The sequence below is a fragment of the Pseudoliparis swirei genome, chromosome 16, assembly GCF_029220125.1.
Source record: "Pseudoliparis swirei isolate HS2019 ecotype Mariana Trench chromosome 16, NWPU_hadal_v1, whole genome shotgun sequence".
Taxonomy (NCBI): domain Eukaryota; kingdom Metazoa; phylum Chordata; class Actinopteri; order Perciformes; family Liparidae; genus Pseudoliparis; species Pseudoliparis swirei.
In genome coordinates, this window is record NC_079403.1 from 17,278,523 (window position 1) to 17,302,182 (window position 23,660).

General features: G+C 41.3%; 1 long non-coding RNA gene across 3 annotated transcripts in view; it reads left to right on the top strand.

Annotated features, from left to right (window-relative positions):
* The first annotated feature begins 484 nt into the window (after positions 1 to 484).
* Positions 485 to 23,660, top strand: part of LOC130206192 (uncharacterized) — a 28,033-nt gene continuing 4,857 nt past the window's right edge. Inside the window, exons 1-7 of one of the 3 annotated variants that reach the window (XR_008834048.1) lie at positions 485 to 681; positions 1,058 to 1,165; positions 1,477 to 1,572; positions 1,703 to 1,725; positions 1,911 to 1,966; positions 3,698 to 3,765; positions 3,844 to 4,028. This is a non-coding gene — a long non-coding RNA (uncharacterized LOC130206192). Of the gene's footprint in view, positions 682 to 1,057; positions 1,166 to 1,476; positions 1,573 to 1,702; positions 1,726 to 1,910; positions 1,967 to 3,697; positions 4,029 to 23,660 lie in introns of all 3 variants that reach the window. The other 2 variants (XR_008834047.1, XR_008834049.1) reach the window with 2 other exon arrangements.

Here is a 23,660-nt window from a genome sequence, read left to right on the forward strand (position 1 = left end):
ATATGGATCAATGTGTTGGAGTTCTGTTGACTGTAGACTAGTAAGTATACTACAAAGGAATTGAATGACCAACCGTCGCCCCTCTCAGCCGGCCTTAAAAACATACTAAGTGTGGAAATATATATATATATAGCCTACCATGTGTCTATGTGTGTTTGTGTTAACCTATAGGTATTATTACAACTTTACCATATAGTATTTCATTTGTATTCATACACTGCAATGGAAAGAGTTAATTGAATATACCAGCCTATAAATACAACTAAATACAGACATTTCTTTAGTTTCTTTCAAAACAAGTCATCTTTTTCTGTATTTGTTATGTTACCACGCTAAAACCATTGCTATTGGCTGTCTCCCCACGTTGCTTTGAACATGATTGGATAATCTGCCTGTCACTCAGAGAACTGGCCAATGAGAACTGTCCGCGCCTCGGATTTGAAATTACGTCTGTTCGAGCGGGAAGCCGCAGCGGGGCAGGCGCTACTCGGCAGGTCTGCTAGTGTCTGCTGTTGACCTACCTGCATTATTACCTGAAGTATTTTACATATGCCTGCGATTTTAACTTGTGGGATGTCAACGGAGAAAGAAAGACTGGGACACAGAGGAAGGATCATACGGGATGTGGTGACCAGCAAAGTTACGTGAATTGATATCCTGCAAAATTATTGAAGATATCAGGTAAGAAAACATTTTCACTGTTACTTTCTGAAACAACCTAATGTAATTTTCTGTTTAGCATAGTTTAAACATATTTCATTTAGACATATGGAAACAAATTAATCATTTTATATGTTTAAAAGTAATGTTATTACATTAAAATCAGTTAATTAGTGTGTTTAATACAGTTCATAATGGATTAAATAATGCTATAGGTGGATAAACGGACTGTTACAAAGAGTTTGGTTAGCTAGTTAAGTAAACTAGCTTCAGGTAACGTTAGCTTGTTGGCATGATTCTGTCTCACAACCAGAAAACATACTTGAATGTGGTTTAGGTGGGTGACATGGATATAATTGACAGTATTCTTCACTTTTTCGAACCGTACTGCACACAGCACTGGACCCTGAGCAGTGCATGGCCTGCAAGATCATGAGAAGGCTGAAGAACCAGGAGTGACAAGATACCACTGGATGGTGGGGCACATAATTCCACTCAAGGACAGGTAAGCAAACAGACAAGACATAGAGAGAGATAGGATTTGTTCTTACAATGAACAATATAAAACAGCAAACATGTGCATTTAAACAGAAACAATACACACATACATACTGTAAAAATGTGTTGTGTTCATTTAAGAAGCCTGCTCAAAACAAATGCATGCATGAGTTACTCTAAGTCAGACTGGGAAATAAAGCCTCTAATTTTTGTAAATGTTTCTGAGTTGGAAAAGGCACCTTGCTGATGCTGGTGATATGATTCTTAAAATTGAGTTCACCTTCCATGGTCACTTATAGGTTTGTGATTTGTTTTTAGTGATCTGAAAATGTCTGTTTACCAACGGTCCCCATCCAACCTGACAGAGCGTGTGAGGATCTGCAGAAAAGAATGGCAGAACATCCCCAAATCCAGGTGTGTAAAGCTTGTCGCGTTTTATCAAGAGACGAGGCTTTAACCGTGCTAAAGGTGCATTAACTAAGTACCAAGTAAAGGGTCTGAATACGTATGTCAATGTGATAATCCAGTTTTCTTTTTATTACAGGGTATTGAGTGTAGATTGATGAGGTAAAATTAATTCAAATGATTCTATCATAAGGTTGCAACATAACAAAATGGGAAAAAGTGAAAAAGTCTGAATACTTTCTGCATGCACGAAATATGTGGTGGCAGTTTTTTTCTGATTCATTTTCACATTACCCTTGTCAACACTGATAATAGCTAATTACACGAAACTTTCTTATATTTTTCAGCTCAATAAGGATTGGAACAACATTGACGGGGGGGAAACACCCAAAGTCCATCACTCGTAAGTATCCACTGCAGCATATATAAAAGATATTAGTCCATTTGAACCACTATTGCAAAACCTTACATTGTGATTAATATTAGATATGATTTCTCAAGTACTTTAATGATCTGAGCAAAGCACTTTTATGAGACAGTTCTTCCACTGGCCATAAAAAACTGAGGAGCTTTTCCTTCGGCCTTCCTTTCTTTGAGTTGTACGGTGGCCCTGAGAGGTCAGGGCACTGCAACTTAATAAAACATGCTAATAGACAAAACACAAGCAAATTAAGAAAACAACTTCATCAAATTGACAGCACATGTGCAGCATTTAGAAAAAGCGCTGCAAATTCAGACGACACAACACGGTACAGAAAAGCGCTGCAAATTAAGAAAAAGTGTTTCAAGAGGACACTAAATCGTGATGAACACAGCTTGGACAGGCTTGCTGTTGCTATGGTTTGTGACTCATGAAGTTATTGAAATCGGGTATTGTATCATCTGTTTACGTTGTGGACCTACAATATGCTACTGCTCTACTCACCGGAAAGTGAGCTGCATGCACCTCGCAGGACCTTGCAGAGCGGAAAAGCTGAATTATATCAGTCATTCTGATTATTTCTGAGGAGATTTGACAGATTTTAAACTGTACTATCCGGTTTAACAGTGTGGACAGACAGCCTGTAGCCTGCATCATATTCATGTAGGCATTATTAGACAAAAAATATACAGACGATAGTCTACAGTAAGCCAAGCATTCCCATGAGACTTCTTTCCTTGAAAATCCCCAAACAGACCACTATTACCTTACCTGAAATAAACATACCTCGTACTACTATCACCACCATAAAGTTATTGCTTATATGGTTATTATGCAAGCTACAGTTAACGTAACTTTTTCAATTTTGAAGATGAGGTCATATGAGATTGAATTCTGCTTTTCGCTCTGCAAAGTCCTATGAGTTGCGTGCAGCGGTCACTTTACGTGCAGAGTAAAGCAGCAGCAAAAGTCAGTTCCCAACATAAACAGATGGTATACGGAGCCGACGTCACTTCAATAACTTCACGAGTCTCAAACTAGCAGCAACAAACATGTTCAAACCGTGCTCAGCACTATTGTCCTTTGGAAACACTTCTGTTTCTGTATTTGCGGCATGTTTTCTAAATGCTGGACATGTGTTGTCAAATTGCTAAAGTTTAATCTTAACTTGCCTGTGTTTTGTCTTTTTGCATGTGTTTTCTTAAGTGGCAGTGTGTTGATCTCTCAGGGCCACCGTAGAGTTAGCATACTTTTCAAAGACATGTCGTCATCATTATCATCATCTACCCTTTTTTTATTTCTAAAGGGCATTGAGGAAAAGACCCTCAGACATGTCACAATATAATTATCGGTGGTTGGTTTGATCTAGATGTATCAATTAGCTTCTTTTTTGTTTAGCTACAAGTGTGTTTACCTTGCTATGATACATCTGAAACGTGCCCATTGTTGTGAATCCACGTCTTTCTTCTTTTCGTGATTCACATGTTTCTGATGGAAGTTCTAAGACATGCACTGCGTGCAGCTTTAAATAGGTAATCATTTAATTACTATCATTGTCAAAGCTGACTGTTCAGATTGACAGAATGTCAATTGGTACAGACAATTTCAAAATAGTTAGTTTAAGTTTGTTTAAAGGAATGGGAAGAAATGAAAGCCAACTTTCTCAGGACTTTCCAGTGAATTTGTTTGTCCTTCTTCCCTTTTTCCCCCCAGATGCACCGAGGATCTGGCTGATTACTGGAAATTTGGAAGATTGTTCTTTATCTGCACTGTCACTTCTGGTAAATATTTATAAAGAAGAAATATACTTTATTAATCCCCAAGGGGAAATTAGTTCTCTGCATTTAACCCATCCTTAGTTATTAAGGAGCAGTGGGCTGCAGTGATGCGACCAGGAAGCAACTGGGGGTTCAGTGCCTTGCTCAAGGACACTTTGACTTGCAACTAATGGGGAGAGCGGGGATCGAACCGACAACCTTGGGGTTGCAGGACGGCCCCCTTACCCCACTGAGCTACAGCCGCCCACAATTATGGACCTTTTGTGGTATGTTTTGCTTTCACTTATCAACTGATAGTGAATAATTGGTTGATTTTGAAAATGTACATTAAATAAAATGTTTTAAAATCAATATTGGTGTGTACTTTATATGTAATTCAGTTTCTAACCCCTACTTTAATTGAAACATTGAATGTTTTGTAGATGTTTCAATGTATTTAGATTTTTCACAGTAATCTCAAAAGCTTATATTTCATAATAATTGAACACTTGTAATAGTACAGGAGAAATCTGTAAAATCACAGTATTTCACTGCAAAACCTTTATAAATATCATTTTATTGAAGGTGTTTGATTGTAATAATATAGGAAAATCTGTAAAATCACAGTATTTCACTGCAGAACCTTTAGAAATATCACTTTATTGAAGGTGTTTGATTGTAATAATATCGGAAAAATCTGTAAAATCACAGTATTTCACTGCAGAACCTTTAGAAATATCACTTTATTGAAGGTGTTTGATTGTAATAATATAGGAAAATCTGTAAAATCACAGTATTTCACTGCAGAACCTTTAGAAATATCACTTTATTGAAGGTGTTTGATTGTAATAATATAGGAAAATCTGTAAAATCACAGTATTTCACTGCAGAACCTTTAGAAATATCACTTTATTGAAGGCGTTTGACTGTAATAATATAGGAAAAATCTGTAAAATTACAGTATTTCACTGCAGAACCTTTAGAAATATCACTTTATTGAAGGCGTTTGACTGTAATAATATAGGAAAATCTGTAGAATTACAGTATTTCACTGCAGAACCTTTAGAAATATCACTTTATTGAAGGTGTTTGATTGTAATAATACATTCAAAATCTGTAAAATTACAGTATTTCACTGCAGAAGCTTTAGAAATATGACTTTATTGAAGGTATTTGACTGTAATAATATAGGCAAAATCTGTAAAATTACAGTATTTCACTGCAGAAGCTTTAGAAATATCACTTTATTGAAGGTATTTGACTGTAATAATAAAGGAAAAATCTGTAAAATAACAGTATTTCACTGCAGAACCTATAGAAATATCACTTTAATTAAGGTGTTTGATTGTAATATTACAGGAAAAATCTGTAAAAAAACAGTATTTCACTGCAAAATCTTTAATGAAAATTACTGTAAATTTATGGTTTTCGTCCTTTATTTGAAGTAAGGTATTTTACCTTAAATTTACGGTTTTTGTTTGGCAGCCGTAGCTGCCACTCATTTGACCTTCTTTTTACGGGTTTTTTTCTTACAGTGTGGGGTTTCTTGGAACACTTAATTACTTACTTCTATGTTCACATTGCGATGCTTCTCATAGACCTTTTAATGGAATCCAAGAAAGATAGAGAATATGATCTATGAAAAAATAAATGTCAACACATTGGCATCACCTGAGCACACCTGCCCAAAAGCAACATCTGCTTGATTGGGAACCAGTAAGAAGATAAGTAATGAAAAAAAGAGCCCGGTATCCCCAGAAGTTGTTCAAATTGAGAAAACAACTAATTAACCGACCGGTGTTGCCCCTGTGGTCATTGAATGTGATCCTGTGTTTAGTTGGAATATGCAGTATCCATGGTGTGTGTGTGTGTGTGTGTGCTGACGAGTTGATTTATCTCACTGCAAGAGAGGAGTTCAGCTTTCTCTGGACATTGTAGTCGGATGCTGCTGAAGCCGGGTCACAGTAACGTGGCGCATTTTAACCTGGAGGATAAATACTGCTTTCTCTTTCTATGCTATAAGCAACAACAACATGTAATGAGCACAAATGAGTGTTGTCATAATTAGATTTTTAAAAAAGGAAGACAAAATAAACTCGAAGCTAAAACTGCAGGAAAAAAATTGCTGTCGAGCACAATTTTGCCCATAATGCATCGGTGGAAGGAACTTCCGGCTGTCTGCTTGCAAATACAAATTTCCTTCATAACCTTTGCAAGTTTGCATTGGCACCAGCAAAATGTTAGTATGCGAACAAGTCTGAATAATGTGTTTCTCTGGTTAGATTTACATTCCCCGGCCTGGGAACAGCCGCTCGCCGGCTCCGGCCCATTTGTTCAGCACTTAATAAATGGCGTCGCGGGATCAGAGAGGTGACGTGATTGATCACCAGATACGGAGCTCCCGAGCAGCAATATTTATTTCAGGACGCAGGGAGAATTAGCAAAAAATATGTGTTTGGGAATTTGACATTCACAGACTGCATAACTAGGGCGATGAAAGCGCCTCTAATAAATGCAACGAGGCTCCGCCTGTGGTTTTTGGGTTGCAATTGTTTGAGGAGCGCGGGGGGGGAGCGACGCGCTCAGTCATCGGAATACGGTCAGACGAGCTTTATTGCCAATAACCTTTACTTTAGCGTCTGTGATCACATCCGCACTGTCCTGTGTTTCTTACATTCAGGCCGTAATAAAAACCTCTGACTCCGTTTAGTAGTAATATTGGAGATACATGAATTTCACCGTAGTCATTCACATGAAGGGCTCAGTAATCAGGGTAATTGCAGATAATAACCCTGGCCCACACTGTAGGGTCTCGGGTTTTCAGCCTGCCCCTCCCCTTCTCATCCCCCCATTCTCACTGATGTCGCCATTCCCCACTGTTCGGCATGATTAGGACCGCCTCAGCCTCTCAACACGCCACCCAGGGAGGGCGTGTTGAGAGGCCGGGCTGCATGTGCAATGAATTTTAACAGCATCCATTGGCAACTTATTCAGTTCATTGGTCGTTTTTTTCTTCTTTAAGAAACAACAATATTTTTGAATACATTTCAGGATTGATTTGAGGAAAAGGCTATTGACCTATTTTTTTTTTGCCGCCATCAACTCTAAATGACCGTTTCATCTGAACCACCCATCACGTTCCGAATGTGTTCTCTCAAACTGACGTTTACTCGGATGGTTATGGAAGTGATACTAACTAATTATGGAGAAGTGGATATTATTCACCATTCATCCATAAATTGTAATCTGTAATTCGTTGCTTACTAACGAGCATTTGCTCACTCCCAATCGCAGCATACCATTTAAAAACTAATAATACGTCCACTACAGGAGCGTCGTCCGCTGTGACGCTGGTTGGGAATAACTCTAGTTTTATAATATTCTCTTTCTGCTGCGTGTGTGGCCGATACATTTCATGGACATTCAGTATATGAGAGTATGTTCTCGTCTCAGCCTCTCTGACATGCCATTTAGGGCATCAACGTGGCGGATGATATTCGTCCTGCGTCTCAATGCTCAGATCCCCCCCTCCTAATTGAAGTTATTCTGCAGACAGGAATATTGATGGCGCGCCTCAGCTGGATTGGCAGCTGCATGAATTGTTATTAGCCAGGTGGTTGGACACCCCGGTGGGCTTGGGAGGAGGTTCAATGGGCGGCCTCTGATGGGCCGTTATGCTGCCGGGGCCCCTGGGGAGGTGATCGCGGCTCAGACAAGAGATAATTAACCATCTGAGGCTGGCAGCCCCACAGGCCAGCGGCCAGGTGAGGAGGTGAGAGGGATACAACCACAGGACAACACAGGAGAGAAAGCATCCCTCTGGTATACCAACAGGCAGTCGGTGGCAGCATAATGTGGGAGGAAACTAACGAGACCTGCGGGGGAACCGAGCTGTGGCGGCAGCAAATAAAGCGTGAGCCCTAAATATACACAGTAACAACAAATGGTGACGCCGGGATACAGCGGAGGAAGGTGAGATTTATCAAGGCGATGTTGCGAAACACAAGGTGAGGCAGCCGTCATTAACCGGAGCCCAGAGAGCAAGAGGATATGGATGAAGCCATGAGGATGCTTACTTTGTTTGCAGATGACGTTATTTTGGGGGAATGTGTGGAATGACGTCTATATGAGAGGTAGAGCGCGACAAGAGGCGGGGCTCAAGTGTGGAATTGCTACTTTTCCTCGAGTAAAGGATCTGAATGCTTCCTCCACCACTACAAATAGAGATAAATAAAACAGACTAAAAAAATGAATGATATATATATATACTACCGTTCAAAAGTTTGGGGTCACTTAGAAATGTCTTTATTTTTCAAAGAAAAGCACTGTTTTTTCAATAAATATAACATTAATCAAAAATACACACTATACATTGTTAATGTGGTAAATGACTATTCTCGTTGGAAACGTCTGGTTTCTAATGAAATATCTCCATAGGTGTATAGAGGCCCATTTCCATCAACTATCACTCCAGTGTTCTAATGGTACATTGTGTTTGCTAATCGCCTTAGAAGACTAATGTCTGATTAGAAAACCCTTGTGCAATTATGTTAGCACAGCTGAAAACAGTTATGCTGGTGATATAAGCTATACAACTGGCCTTCCTTTGAGCTTGAAGTTTGAAGAACACAATTAATACTTCAAATATTAATCATTATTTCTAACCTTGTCAATGTCTTGACTATATTTTCTATTCAATTTTCAATTCATTTGATAAATAAAGTGAGTTTTCATGGAAGACACGAAATTGTCTGGATGACCCCAAACTTTTGAACGGTAGTGTATATATATTAGTGCTGTGAAAAATAACGCGTTAATTCAATTACAGGTTTAACTAGTTTTTTTTTTTTACGCATTTAACGCATGCGCAGAATGAGCTCCGTCTGTTGTTGGTCGTCTCTAACCAGCAGCATGTCATTCTGTCTCTACGTGTCGCGTTAACACGACTCCGATCTCCGTCTCGCGCGCCGCAGAGCTCGGATGCCGGGACGAAAAAAAGTCACTTGCACACCCCCCCCCCCCCCCGCACACTGGTGAGCAATGCAGGGCTCTCAAGTGTCACGCATTGAGCGTGAGACTCACGCATTTCGGTTTTAACTCACGCACTCCCGCCACACATTGTATTTCTCACGCTGAAAAAAACTCGGCTCTTTAATATTTTAATGCAGGGGTGCTCAATATGTCGATCGCGGTCGCCGCAGAGCTTCGATGCCGGCGCGCGCATCGCTCTGTCTCGCGAGCCGAGAATTGTTGACAGGGGGGGGGTAGACGGAAATTACAGGGTGACGGGTGGAGATTTCCACCTGTTATAATAGGAGGGGAGACACTGGAGTAGATAAGCGTGTCTTCTTGTCTGATCAATACGCAACTGAGGTGCGCGAATGGACCGAGCGGCCAGCTGCTGATCACTCACTCAACGAACAGATGGTGACTTTTTTTTTTTGGGAGCACCGAAGACCCATTTTAACCCAGGAAAAACCCTGAATGTATATATGGGATTAATCATGATTAATCCACAGAAACCTGTGATTAACCTGATTAAAAATGTTAATCGTTTCACAGCCCTAATATATATATATATATATGTGTATGTATATGTTTGAATTCCCATTCAAAGATTTACAGAAAGCAATTTGGAGAGAAGTTGCCCAGGAAAAAAAAGAATTCCAAACAAGTCATCTTGCAGTCCAGAACACCATTTATATTATATATACACACATTTCTTTTAAAGAACTCCTGCATCACATTAAGGTGAAATGTCGCCTTCAGCGAGCGTTAACCTTCAGCATAGCAAACTAACCTCCTGTGAGTGTGTGTGAGTGTGTGTTTTCAGAAACAAACCTCAGCACCCATGCGATTGATAGAGTTCCTGGCTCCTGATTGGCCTGCCACAAACTGTGTACATATGAAAGTCATGTCTACAACATAACTTATTACTCAACAACTGTGTTTCAGCTGGATTTTCCCATTAATATTCCATCTAAGTACAAGCGGACAACTCCTCAGAATCCAGGTGACAGGTAATTATAAACCTGCAGGACTGACGAACCATGCACTCAACCCGCATGGCACTTTTGGAGGAACGGGGGGAGAATAAATTTATCTTGTGTTGTTTGAACAGTCGGGTCAAGGGTCAAGGCGGTGACTGGAGCCGACCTTAAAGTGCTACGCTCAGGTCCCGTAGTACCACCGCCGAGTCACTGAACACTCAGGATGGAGCGCTGAAGTCTCAGTTTGTCCTGTTTTGTTTTTTTTAACCAGAGATTGTCAAAACCTTGCTAATCCCAATTGTACATAACGTCGCATTAGTCAGGGAAGTGAGACGAATATCGTCACACTGACTCATCCCGAGAGTCTTCACGTTTTTTCCACTTCTGCCAATTTGAGCCCTTTCAAAACAAGTCTGGGAGCAGCTTTTTACAGAGCGTAATCCTTATAGCTTCTGATCACACACACACAGTCTAATAAACCCCACACACTTGCTGCCTGTGCCCCGGGGCTCGCGGTGGAAGGTAAGCTGAGCGGCGGCTCGGGTGAGGCAAAGTGATGGAGCAGACCATTGTTGTGGACGCAGGATTAAACACCGTGTTCATTTTGTGCTCAACAAGGATATTGACTTTCTGTTGTCCCGCAGTCAGTTCATCCCCTCGCCACGCCGCAGAAAATGGAGACCCGGGTCTTTTAAGCGTAGCAGTGGCCGAGGCCTCTCTCTCTGCCGCCTCTCATAGAGCGTCCAGTCAAGTTACTTAATCCTCCCGTTGCTCCCATTCATATTCATTAGCCCACGTTATCGTGGTTATAATGCTCCTTGATGACAACAAGAATGCCATCATCAATCACGTTGTGTCTGGTGTTGTTGAATTGGAAGCATCTAATCAATAAATGGAAATGTCTATTAATCTGAATCTCATCCATCGAGGGAGACCAAACACAAGCCTGTCGGGTATTTTGTGTTTTGGATCGGTCCAAGAGGGAAATGTGTTTTGGTTCTTGTCTTTTTTTTAAATTAAAACGCGGTAGTTCCCTCATAACGGTACAAGGTTTTACCAAAATAACGGCAAACATCTATTACAGTGTTTCACTCCTGTTGCTCTTTACACTGTTGGACCAACAGCAATAGGCCAGCCAGCTTTAAAAGTAATATATTTCCTTTGGAAAAGAGTTCTAAGTGCTGTTTGGAGGATCTAATTAAAGCCGATTTTAAGAGTGGTACATGTGGAACAGTAACTGATACAAATATGTCAACGTAAGTACAATATTTTCAGGAAATTTACAGTGTTAAGTTAAGTTTGATAGAGGAATTTGGTGTGAGTTAACCGTGTTTGCAAGAACACCCCGATATTCTCTGGTTAATATATATATATATATATATTATATATGAGATGCTTTTGGGCTTTGGACATTTGATTAGACATTACATGCATTTAGAACATTGGAAGCTTCGGCCACTGTGAACCTTTTACTAAAATAATCAATGGATTTGAACAGATAATGAAAAGAATATTTGGTCATCCCTGTGATAGATAATGGTTTAATCCCTTCAAGCAGTGTCCCACTATCCCGAGGGTCAAAGGTCAAGGTCATGAAAAGGTCAAAATCTTCTTGAATCGCATGGAATTTGGTGGGATGATTGGTTATTATCCGGGGACCATTTGATTAGATTTTGGGATCGATCGGGTCAAAGGTCAAGGTCATGAAAAGGTCAACATCTTCTTTTTACCATAGCGCGGTCAATTTTTATCCAATTGGCATGCAACTAATGCCAAAATGTTCATAATTCAATGCCCAACCTTGTGATATGCGAAGGTATGCGCTATACCGAGTGCCCGTTCTAGTTCATTATATGTGGATCCTTTTGTTATGGTGTGTCTCTCAAACTAAGCAAATTATGAAAGAGCATGCAATGGATTACCTAAACACTTTTATTGAACAAAGATTGAAATAGTTTACCAACAGTAAAACAATGGGAATTCTAATAAAGGCAGCTGGAAGACACATACTGCCAATTCATCTTGGGTAATGTTCAAATAAAGCATGCGGCAAATCAAACCGCCCATTATAGCACAAGGTGTGCCAGGGGAAAAGGAGCCCACACTCCCCCAGGATGGGGCGGGCCTTAGAGGCTGGGAGCAGTGGCCAGCTGCTTCACGCTCCAACCAACCAGGATGCAGGGATCGACAGACCCAGCACAGCAACACAACACACACGCGTATCCTGGCTGAGGCCCTGTGGCCGTCACCATTTGGATACTTTTGAGAACTAATTCACCACTTCATGAGGACAAGAAACTCCAACATATTATTCTGGCGATAGGTTTAGAAAATGCGGGCTGAAACTTTGCGGCCATGGGAACAGCTGATTTTACAGCAAGCTGAAGTATATAGCCCAGCGCTATCGGCAGTCCAGCTCCAGACTATCGTTATTATAGCAGTCTTGGAGAACCCATTGGTAGGCTACCGCTCAAATTAAAAGAGGTGTAGGCAAAAAAACAGGGTACGAATTTTCTATTTCCCAAACATAAATGAGTACTTTTAAATACAGTAAGAACAACGCAATTGTCACGACGGGATTTAGGGCGGACCCAAACGCACGACTCAGGAGACAGATAATGCTGATAAAGATCCTTTACTTAAAGTATTGTCAGGAACGGAACAGACCGAATAAACAAACACAGTGGAACGCTCGAGGGCTTGGTTTGAGAACACAAGACAATCTGGCAGAGGACAAGTGGAAGTGAGGGAGCTAAATAGTGAGGGACTAATGAGGGGATGGGCTGCAGGTGAGAAGGGCGTGAGGACCAGGTGAAGGGAATGAGGGACTAACGAGGGAGTGATCAGAGACAGGTGAGGGGAGTTGGACTGACGAGATGGGAAGCAGGATCTGGAATGACAGGATAGTTAGTGACAGGATGAAAACAACTAATACAAAAAGGAAGGTGTGGAGCTAAACTGTTGCAGCAATATCTGATATCATACCTTCCAGTGCTCTGGGGGTGGAAGGCAGGTGTGTCCACGAAGGCACCGGTTGGTTATCATTAATTGTGATTCATATTGAGAAAAAAACGACCACAAACAACGCTTCCACAATAGGGCTGCAACCAAAGATAATGTTCATCATCAATTAATTTGCCGACTATTTTCCCAATTAACTTTTTGTTCCATTAAATGTCAGAATAGATGAATCGACTAATTGTTTCCGTTCTGGAACGCACGGCTTAATAAATGGCCGCTCATGTATCCGACTGGCCCCCTGCTGGGGTAACTCTTGAGCAACCAGAGCGCCCGCCGCAGAGAGCAGCAGCATTTTTAGGCCGGAGTGAGCAAACAGCTGCTCCTCGGCCCTCTCCAGGCCCGGCCGGTGGGACTTGATTAATCATAGCCTGACAGCCCCTCCACCAAGATACCATATTTAATTATGAAAGCAATAAATAACCTTTTTCTAGGACTGTATAGATCATCTGCTGCTCAGGATCCACAACTGGTGAATTATCTTCCTGCGGGGAGCGTCCCATCTTCGGGAGTGGGGCGATAGATCACCGACACGGGGGCTTCTGAGGCTGAAATATTCATTTACATCCGTAGTAAAATGTTCTCATTATTAACGCTCTGCATCTTCATGTGGAATTATGATCATTCCGACTTCAAGGCCTCTTTTTTTATTTTTTTATGAGTATACAAGAACTGGGTGCTTGATGGTGTTTTGAGAAACTTTTGAAAAGCAATAAACATATTTGTTTGTATGTAATAAGATTATGTCAGTCGGAGGAGATGCATTTACTTGCTGTTGCAATACGAGACAAATTGCCGTCTGATTTATATTACGAATTTTCTTTTCAGTTTACCATCTGTGGCTTTGTGAATTATGATGCAGTGCGTGGACCGTATTCCATCACACACACACTTCTACTCTATTACTGTTGAGTAAATTCAGATCTTAGCACCATGAGAGAAAATAAGTCACTTAACTTTTCTCAACACACTGTTTTAAAAGCTTTTATTTGTTCCCTGTTCCACCCTTCAAGCCCTTTTACCCCTCTTCCGGCCTCTTTCTGTGTTCAAGGATGACACCGGCTGTTTGCGGCGCACACACACAGATCCTTCGTGGCAGTCTGAAGGTTACGGACGGCAGCAGAGTGAATTGACTCTGGATATTCAGAGCGTCAACACATATCAGCGAGGATCAAAAGTGACGGGAGGACAAGGAGGGGAAGTAGGAAGGGATCAAAAAATCAAATCAAATCAAATTCACAGACAGGCTGCCGTATGTCAGTTTGTCACCTCGCTCAGAATAAAAGGCCCCGTATGAACCGGGCGCATTATGCGAAGAGAGAGCCGCTAAGCGGCTTGCCACTGTCGATTTCCTGCGGCGGTCGATGAACTGAGCGAGGCCTAAGCGGGCCGCCGCGTCTGTTCCGTTAAACAGCGAGTGCCGCTTGGCGTGCCGCACTTTTCGCCGACGCTCTGGCGGTTTCTCGTGATTGCTGTTCTCCGTATTGATTCGCTGTATTCCTGTGCTCGCCATGCAGAAAATGCAGAGGAGAAGGATGCTGTCCTTTCTTGGGGAGACATAATGGTCCCGCACATTAAAACCAACAATGGCGCCGAGGGGGGCCGCAGCGGACGTCGAATGTCCCGTCACAGACATTTATAGACGCACACCGAGCTCTGGAAGATATTGACATGATGCCCCCCCCCCGCCCGCCTTCTATCTGCTTCATTTAAACGCTCCAACTTGAGAGGAACCAAACGTTTGACATTATGTAAATGCTGCTTCATTACACAATCGTTACACTTGGGTTGGGGCTAAACAGGAGTCTACAAGTATAATGAGAAATGGTTGTCATGTGCCAAGGCTTTCATGTTCGTCTTTTCTTTGTGTTGTTTTTAATCACCCGCCGGGGAGGCATTTCTGAGCCTCCCATTGTATGCCAAGCATGCACGGCAGAGTCAACATATGACAGACATACGGGCGAGGACTCATTTCAAATGTCACGCTCGTGCGTTCTCATGCTCCATGGTCACACTCATCTTCTATTGGCTGACTGGCTTTCATTTTGATTTTTTCTATTTTGAAGTTAATTAAGAAGAATCACTCCTCCAATCTCATCTGAGGTGGCTGTTTATTTAAATCTTTTCTATGATTTGATATAGACTTTAAATTTTTTTGGCCAATTCTGATTTCCAAATGTGTTGAAGGACGACCTGCTCCTTTTCCAATTGTCTGTAAATGACAGCAGGTCTCCGCCATATCCGAACAGACCCTGAAAATCATTTGATCCGCCACAAAAATTCTCCATGTTGGTCTTCCCCCTTTGACCACGTCATGATGACAGCGTTCTAATCTACTTTCGCTCAAGAACTCCTGTCTACCGAGGACAGCTTGAACGCATCATAATCAACCGTCTTTGTTACGTTAGCTGTAACGCAAAGATATGAGCTCCGTCATGAGCTCCTTTCACAAGCTCCGGTGACTGAGAAAGAATTACAACTTAATACCAGTCCGACTATGTTCGTTGTTCCAGATGTTCTTTAGGATGTTCCTTCCCGTCTTAGCTCGTCACAAAGTCGATTTCAACGAACACAGACTGCACACAGCTTTGTGGAAAATAAAATATTACAAGAGAGAACTATTAACTCCAGAACTGGGAGACCTTATTAATGTGTGGTTTGCACGCCATGTGATCTATTTCTGTGTATTGAATAAATCTCCTCTGGCCTGGTTTAGTCACACGGAGGTAGTTTATTAAGAGGAGGCTGTGGAAACAGAATCTGCTTAGCAGAGGGCCCGTCCCCTCCTACATCACGCCGATGGAACTGTGCCGTGAGTGGACCGGAAATATTTCTCCTTCCATCAAGTGTTCCGTCTCCTAATTGCCAATCTGTGATCTTTCCTCCGTCTCTTCTCCCTCCCACCAGACCGCGTGCCTCCTCCTCATTATTCACCCTCAATTATGTGAGGAGTCTGTCCTGCGCTGCTTAATTACTTCATCCAGGAAGACGATAAGTTAATTTTGTGATTAACCCTCCGACACCTGGGCAGACAAAAAAATATCACGAGATGATCATCATTTAGTTTGTGTCCCTCCTCCTCCTCTTTGCAAAGGGTGAGTGGATGTCAAACAGTCCACGCTGCCCGAAATTCAAAAGGAGACTTCTTTTCCTTTTTTAAGCAGACACATGTTGTGGCCTCATTTGTATTCATTAGTCCTTTAAAAGCCACATAAGTAGATGGACTGAGCAGTAAATAGCAATCCATTAAATCAGAAGCAGAAAGTGAATGCTCCGCAGGGCCTTGGCGGCATTGTCATGTTAAGAGGATGACAGGAAACAAGTTGCAGGTACGGTTTAATTAGTGCAGCTCGCTGCTGGTTCCCTTCAGCTCTCCCGCTCTCTCTCCACTGTACCATCTCTTCTGATTACTGGCATTACAGCAAATTGGCATGTTGATAATCAGCCTCGGATTCCGACTGAATTTCTCACTACGCTGCTTGAGATGTCACTTGGGCTTTGAGTTTGCATTAATAGGGTTTAATCCGCAAGTGTTTGCGAGTGTCGTACACAACGGCCTCGTACACATCACACATGTCAGGTACAATCTTGGATGAATTCCCAGGAGCCCACTTGTTTAACAATTACCCTTCATACTTCATTATTTCATATCGGTGGAGAATGATTACATTCAGCCTGGAGAGCAACGGGCCTGACAGTCTCAGCAATTGGAACAGTGTGAATAAAAGATGCGATCGAAACCCGCTGCCACAAGTCATCAAAAATAGGCCAAGACAACTGGAAGCATCCCTGAATATACAGCAGAAAGAACATTCTACCTTTGAAGTGCCCAGTATTCAAAAAGTACGTTCAAATTGCTTAAATGAATTCAACTCAATTTGGATCTGAATATTATGTCAAAATGTATTTTTGCCCAAATGGTTCAAATTCAGACTCAGAATCAGTCACAGCTCCGGCTTTTTAAAGCTTCAACGGATGAAAACATAGAAATAAAAGAGCAGCGTGGATCTTGTATGACATCTATTGCTTCTGTCCATCCTGGAGAGGGATCCTCCTTTGTTGCTCTCCTGAAGGTTTCTTCCCTTTTTTCCCGTGAAGGGTTGTTTGGGAGTTTTTCCTGATCCGATGTGAGGTCCTCGGACAGCGATGTCTGTGTGTACAGATTGTAAAGCCCTCTGAGGCAAATTTGTAATTTGTGAGAATGGACTATACAAAATAAACTGTATTGAAAAAGTTAGATAGTTAGCTCTAGCAGTGTGACAAGGAAATAAGAACATCAATGGCACTGTAGCACGCTTATTTTAATTTTATCGTATTGTGTATTATAGACAAATTAAATCCTGATGTATCAACCACATTCTGAGCCGTTTGCCAACAACGGACTGCGACCTGGCTCTTCTTGGTTTGTATCTTTTTCTTGGGATATCCCACTTATTTTCATCCGTTTCTGATTATTATTAATTCATGCATTCCTTCTGATTTCGATGCAAGAAATCATGGAGTTTGATGCGTCAAATCATGAGCGAGCAAGTCTTGCCTGCTGTGTTTAAGGAGGTGCTCCGAGCTGACCTTTTTACATCCAGACAGGTGAGGTTGAACAGCAGCAACGTGTGAATGTTTAGGTTTATTGCTGCGATTTCCTGATTCATTCAGTCAAAACCTTTATGAACAAAATAGAAATAAAAAAGATGATCCGTCGTATACATGTTTCTCCACGCAGGCTTAAAATAACCAGTAACCCAGATATTAATGCCAAAAACAAATTTGCAAAACTGCACCCATTAACTTTTTGCTCTTGATTAAACTGTGAAGTGTCCCGCCGCGCTCCGCAGAAATGACTTGTAATCAACTTCCAATCATTAATGGCCCTGTTATCTGCACCTGGCTCCTGATTAAAACAAAAATCGCATTTCCCCCCTCAATCACTTGAAAGTTATCCCACTGAGTGGCACTTCGAGCCTCATCAGCGATACAACTGGCTGATTCTGGGACCCGAGAGGCACAGAAAAAAAACCTCCTCCCCAAAGAAAGCCTGATCGGTTCTCATGGGGCTCAACGTTGAAATTCTTTTTGTGGCCCTGTTCTCTGAATGATAATCACAGCTCAGCTCAATTGGACTTATTGTTGGCGAGCCTGTTTTGTCTGCTGATTGATTTATGTCACGCGAGAGCACGACACTCAAAAAGACCTATCATCATTCATTTGTGTTAGTTCCTGTTTATGGGCCACTCGCTATTGGTGATGACTGGATCGAAAGATCTTTAATTAGTGGCTTTTGTGTGGAAGACAAATGGAAAACCAAAATGCGAGCGCGGTGCAGCGACATCAAAATGAGAAAGTGCTTGATGAGTACACATTTTAATTATGCCGGTACATATAAAATGAAAGGTAACTATTCCAAACAAATTAGTCTAAAGGTCACTTTTGTTATATGATGTTTCCCCCCTCCTGTCCGGTGTGTTACAGTCCGTCGTGTGCAATCCCAGCTGTAAATGTTAAACATACTATACATTTAGTCGATTCTCATTTCCTTCATACATGACTGGGATTGATTGTGATTTTGTAATACACATTATAAATATTAATTTTGTAGCAATGGCATTTCAAAAGTCAAGGCTGTCTCGGTAGTGAGGATAAACTATTCTTGAGCCACGTTGAGAGCACGTGTGAAACATCTGTAAGGACTCTTTCAGTTTGATTGGACTGGGATGTTGTTCATTTTCTACATGTGTGATAATAAACTTCTGTTCAGACAAAACAAGACTAATGACATTATTTGGCTTTTTAGTTTTTAACTTTTCTAAGGTTTTATTGATAAACTGTTGGGCAAAATAATCGTGAATACAAATTAACTTCAGCCGTACATCTGACAAGTTTGTTAATCATCTTGATAAGCACTCAATAAATATGTCCAAAAAAAAGTTATGATTCTGTAAATCAATTCGAATATGTTTTAGTTTCTTTCCTTTAAAAATTAACTGAATATCTTTGAGTTGTGGACAACACATCTAACTTGAGGATGTCATGTTAAAATCGAGAAAATACATATCTTAGACATTTCTGTACTGATATTTCCTATGATTTACTCCCCAACTTTCACATCAATACACTGGCAATAACATAATGTCTGCCAATATATTAGCCTGGCCTTTATTGTCTAGATTTAATGCAAATATGGGAGTTGATATTGCAATATGGCCTCTAAGCTCTGATCGCTCCACTCCTTGCAAGGATGCACCAACCAAGAAACTATAGAGATTGTAAATAATTATATCCCAGTCAGAGAAGCCTGTATATCAAATAGTATACATTTGCAGCAGCTGTCGTGTATTAATGAGTGGACCCAAATGCACGACTCAGGAGACAGATAATTCAAATAAAGATTCTTTACTGCAAGCGTCAGCAAGATCGGAACAGACAGAATAATCAAACTATGGAACGCTTGAGGGATCGGTCGGAAAAACACAAGACAATCTGGCAGAGGACAAGTGGAAGTGAGGGAGCTAAATAGTGAGGAACTAATGAGGGGATGGGCTGCAGGTGAGAAGGGCGCGAGGACCAGGTGAAGGGAATGAGGGACTAACGAGGGAGAGATCAGGTGAAGGGAGTTGGATTGACGAGATGGGAAGCAGGATCTGGAATGACATGATAGTTAGTGACTGGATGAAAACAACTAATACAAAAAGGAAGGTGTGGAGCTAAACTGTTACAGGCCCTGAACTTTAAATACTTTAAATACTGTCCCATTCCAACCACTGTGTGGGATTGTGTTGCTGAGTATAGGTTGTGTGTGGACTAGGCTTTGGAAGCATCCACTTGAAATAAGCTTTTCTCTAATTCTGCTAGCCAAGTTTGTAAAACCATAATGGCAGGAATGAACGGAATCAAATGAGTGGCTACAATCACTTACAGCCTGACGCCACTTGTTGAGTATGTGGAATATCTACAATTTCCACAATTTCCCTGCTCAGAGAGGCTGAAATAAGAAGGGGCAAGTCAAACCCACCTGATGCACCTGCAGATAATAATATGATTTGGCATCATAAACACATGACCGTTAAGTTGACATGATGAAGTAGGAATAAAGTTATTTATAGCAGCAGTGTATCTATATAACTGGTGTTCAAAGTAATAGTGACGCACACCCGTTGCTTTGAGTTGGAACATTCTCTAAACATTAGCTGAATATGAGATATGTGGAGAAAATGTGACTGACTGCATGTCATGTGTTTAAATCGTGGTCCATGCTTATACCAACTATGCCATGGCCCTGTTGATGCTCCGCCCACTCCTCCTCTCTACCTCCATCTGCCTGATGGATCATGGAGGTCTGGATCGTGGTCCATGCCGACTACCAACTATTCATACACTCTGTCATCCTCATTGAATGTGTTGTAACTCTGTAATCCTTCCTTCTGTACACATGACATCTATTGCTCCTGTCCATCCTGGAGAGGGATCTTCCTCTGTTGCTCTCCTGAAGGTTTCTTGAAATGTTTTCCCCGTGAAAGGTTGCTTGGGAGTTGTTCCTGATCCGATGTGAGGTTCTGGGACAGGGATGTCTTTGTGTACAGATTGTAAAGCCCTCTGAGGCAAATTTGTAATTTGTGAGAATGGACTATACAAAATAAACTGAATTGAATTAATAGAAGCTATAGGACTTCCTCGTGAGGCCAATATTACAGTCCTTTTTACAACCCCTAAAGCAATATACCAAAGATGCCAGTTGGTAAGTATTGGTCAGTAGGAAGCCCCCAATGCAACAACTTGGAGGAAAACGTCAAAGAAGCACTCCAGTCAAAACACCGACCCTTCATTGTTTGTGAATTTAGGTCCAGCCTTCTTTCAGCTCTGTCTCCGCCCACTCCTGAGTCGAGTTAGCTAGCCTTCTATCCGCTAAATACTATGTTGTGTTTATCAGCTAGTTGCTATTTTCATCCTGGTTTGGTTGTACAGAGGGAACACAGTTCAGTGGCGCTTATCTGTTTTCTGATGCAGGTGAGGCAGAAACCAGCGGCCCCTACTGGGTGGAGTTAGTGCCCAAGTAGGTACTAACGTTTCCTGTGTCAAAACATCTCCCCAAGTATGGAGGACAGAAAATGTCTTAATATAAATAAATAAATGCATGAATAAATACATAAATAAATGTATAAACAAATAAATACAGGAATAAATTAATAAATACGAAAATAAATGTATTTATTTATATATGTAGCTCATTTTTATACAAGGACACATACATACACACAAATACATATGTGTGGACACATAAATCCTAACATAAATAAATGAAGAAAGACAGAAATTTAGAAACATTTATTTAATCAAGTCCTGTTTAAGTATAACTTATATTTATTTAATCCTGTATTTATACATTTATTTAAGCATTTATTTATTTATTCCTGTATTGTATTATTTATTTATTCCTGTATTTATTCATGCACTTCTTTATTTATTAAGCCATTTTCTGTCCTCCATACCCGAGCCATGCGGTTTGAGCTTCGTAAAATGATTAACGTGACCTCCAGAAATGAAAAGCAATAAGTAAGAATTGTTCATTTATTAATGTATAGCACTTTTAGTTATTCGCATGTTTCCCCGATATGTTTTGGTCTGTTTAGATAAAGCACACTTTTTAGGTTGTTCTGATTATCTAATCTCGAAAGATCACTATACATTTGGTGCAATACAATTGCGCATTTGGTATAATATTATTATTATAATATCCTTAAGTTTCTTGCTACCTCGCTTCTAACCATTTTTTATCCCTATTTGATCCTTCCCATCTCATTTCATTCCACCCTCCACTCCAAGGGGAAGGATTATACCTCCCTTCCCTTTTGAACTCTAAAATTATGACAACATGTATACAATTATATTGTCTCCGACTGTACTAATAGCATGTTTTAAAATCTCTCCTCGTTGATGCTCATTGTATTCTCAAACGGCTTCATCACTGGTGAAAGCATCGCACATGTGCGGCCCCCATTGTGTCCAAGTGTACAGACTGCATCTGACTGTTTTTCATCCTGTCTATTATATAAACTGATTTGTCCGGAGACCTTGCCTCGCTGGGAGCCAAACGTGATGTGATGCTGGCTGACACATCATGACGGCCCTCCCTCTTGCTGACTCCAGGCGCTCTGGTGCAGTCTGCTGCTCCACCTCGCAGCCTGCAGTTACCCAAATATCACCTCACTGTTTTGTTTTTTCTGACAGCGGGAATAACAGCGTGAGATGCGAAACACAGAAACACAACAGTCTCCGGAAGTCGCATAGAAAGCGCTCCGCCTCGTCATGTGTGGGGAAGATAAAGCTGTGTTCGAGGTGTGAAGATAGGGGGAAAGTATTACACGGTCTCACACGTGTGCCCAAAGAGGAATGGTGTGAGCTCTTGCAGGAAGCATTGGATTCCTCTTGTCATGTGCTTTTGCTCATCCGAAATATCTCACAGCACGAGCGCTGTCGAGTGAAGCATCGTTCCACTTCGAGGTGGACGTTTTATTTGGCTGACAAAAAGTGGGACTAAAACAGAGCCGAGTGAGATTCAAGAGTGTGAGGAGTCAGAGAGCATGATATGTGTGCTCACCGAGAGAGAGAAAACAACAACGATAACATAGAATTTAAATTTCAAATGATTTCCTTCAATTTTGGATAATTAATGTATTGTAATTCAAAATATTTCTTCCCATCTTACACTGTACAAACAGAGACAAGCCTTGATGCCCTTGCCTGGCATCCAACGGGGTGCTTTACAGATAAGGTAAGAAGCAGTGTGACGTGACCCAAGAGTTCTGCTCCCGCGTCTCACACTGTGCTGCAGCCTGGATGGCGGCCTTTACCAAAGGAAGACACGTATATAAATAAATAAACCAGCGGGAGATGCGCTCTTGACGCTGTGTTACTGGGCTGACGGCTTAAGCTCAGGGAAAGGAAATGAGGGACAAATTTAGCAGCAGATCTTAGAATAACTAGGTGGGGATGAAGCTTATAAAAAGTGCAAATGGCTGCACTTCTGGACGGTGTGCTTAAGGCCTTGAGATGAAGTGCTGACTGTAAATGTTTGCAGTTTCTTGGGAGGGTTGAAAAAAAAGTTGAATGAACTAATTTATGCTTTTTAAACCGCAAAAAAACTTGAAGAGGGATTACTGGAATCTTCACAACCTTTGCTCGTGCAACGCTAAAGCAATTCTGTTTGCAGACAAGAGAGGAAATAAGCTTTTGTTCAACGCAGCGTAAAACTGGATAGGAGGGAATACCCAACTTTGTTGGTTAATATTGACTTAGTTCTGCTCTAGCATTTAGAGAACATGAAGAGGTGAAAAGGGTTTCCCTGAGCCGAGTGTTACATGAAGCTTCAGCCAGGAGACGGCTCGTTTAGATTAGCATAGACCTGGAAGCAGATTGAAACCATGAGCTGCACTTGGGATGTTGTGTAGATTTGATGAACGACATAAAACATGTCAATTAGTAAATGTCTGGCAGTTCTTTTTTTTCTTGCTTTCGACAGTCAGGCTGGCTTTTTTTCCACCTGCCTCAACTCACAGCTAAACTAACCGTCTACTGTCTGTAGCTTTATATTCAACGGACAGATACAGGAGGGTGGGATCAAAATTCTCATCTAAATCCTGTTTTCTTTCAAACTTCCTCGAGCTATTTGCTAGCTGTGATCATCAAAAGGAGTCTAATAATAAATAAATCACTGTGAAGTGTGTGCAATGCTGTTGTTTTAACTTGAACAAACCTATTAATGCACCGGAGTATTATCTCCACCTACACCCAACATCCTCCACCTGCCCCACGATAAAGAAAATAGAAAAAAGTGGGAGGTGTGATTGCACCATCAGCCTCTGTGACTGGGACATCTGCTCCATGGCAGATACTCCTCCCTGTAGACCTGCACTCTTCCAG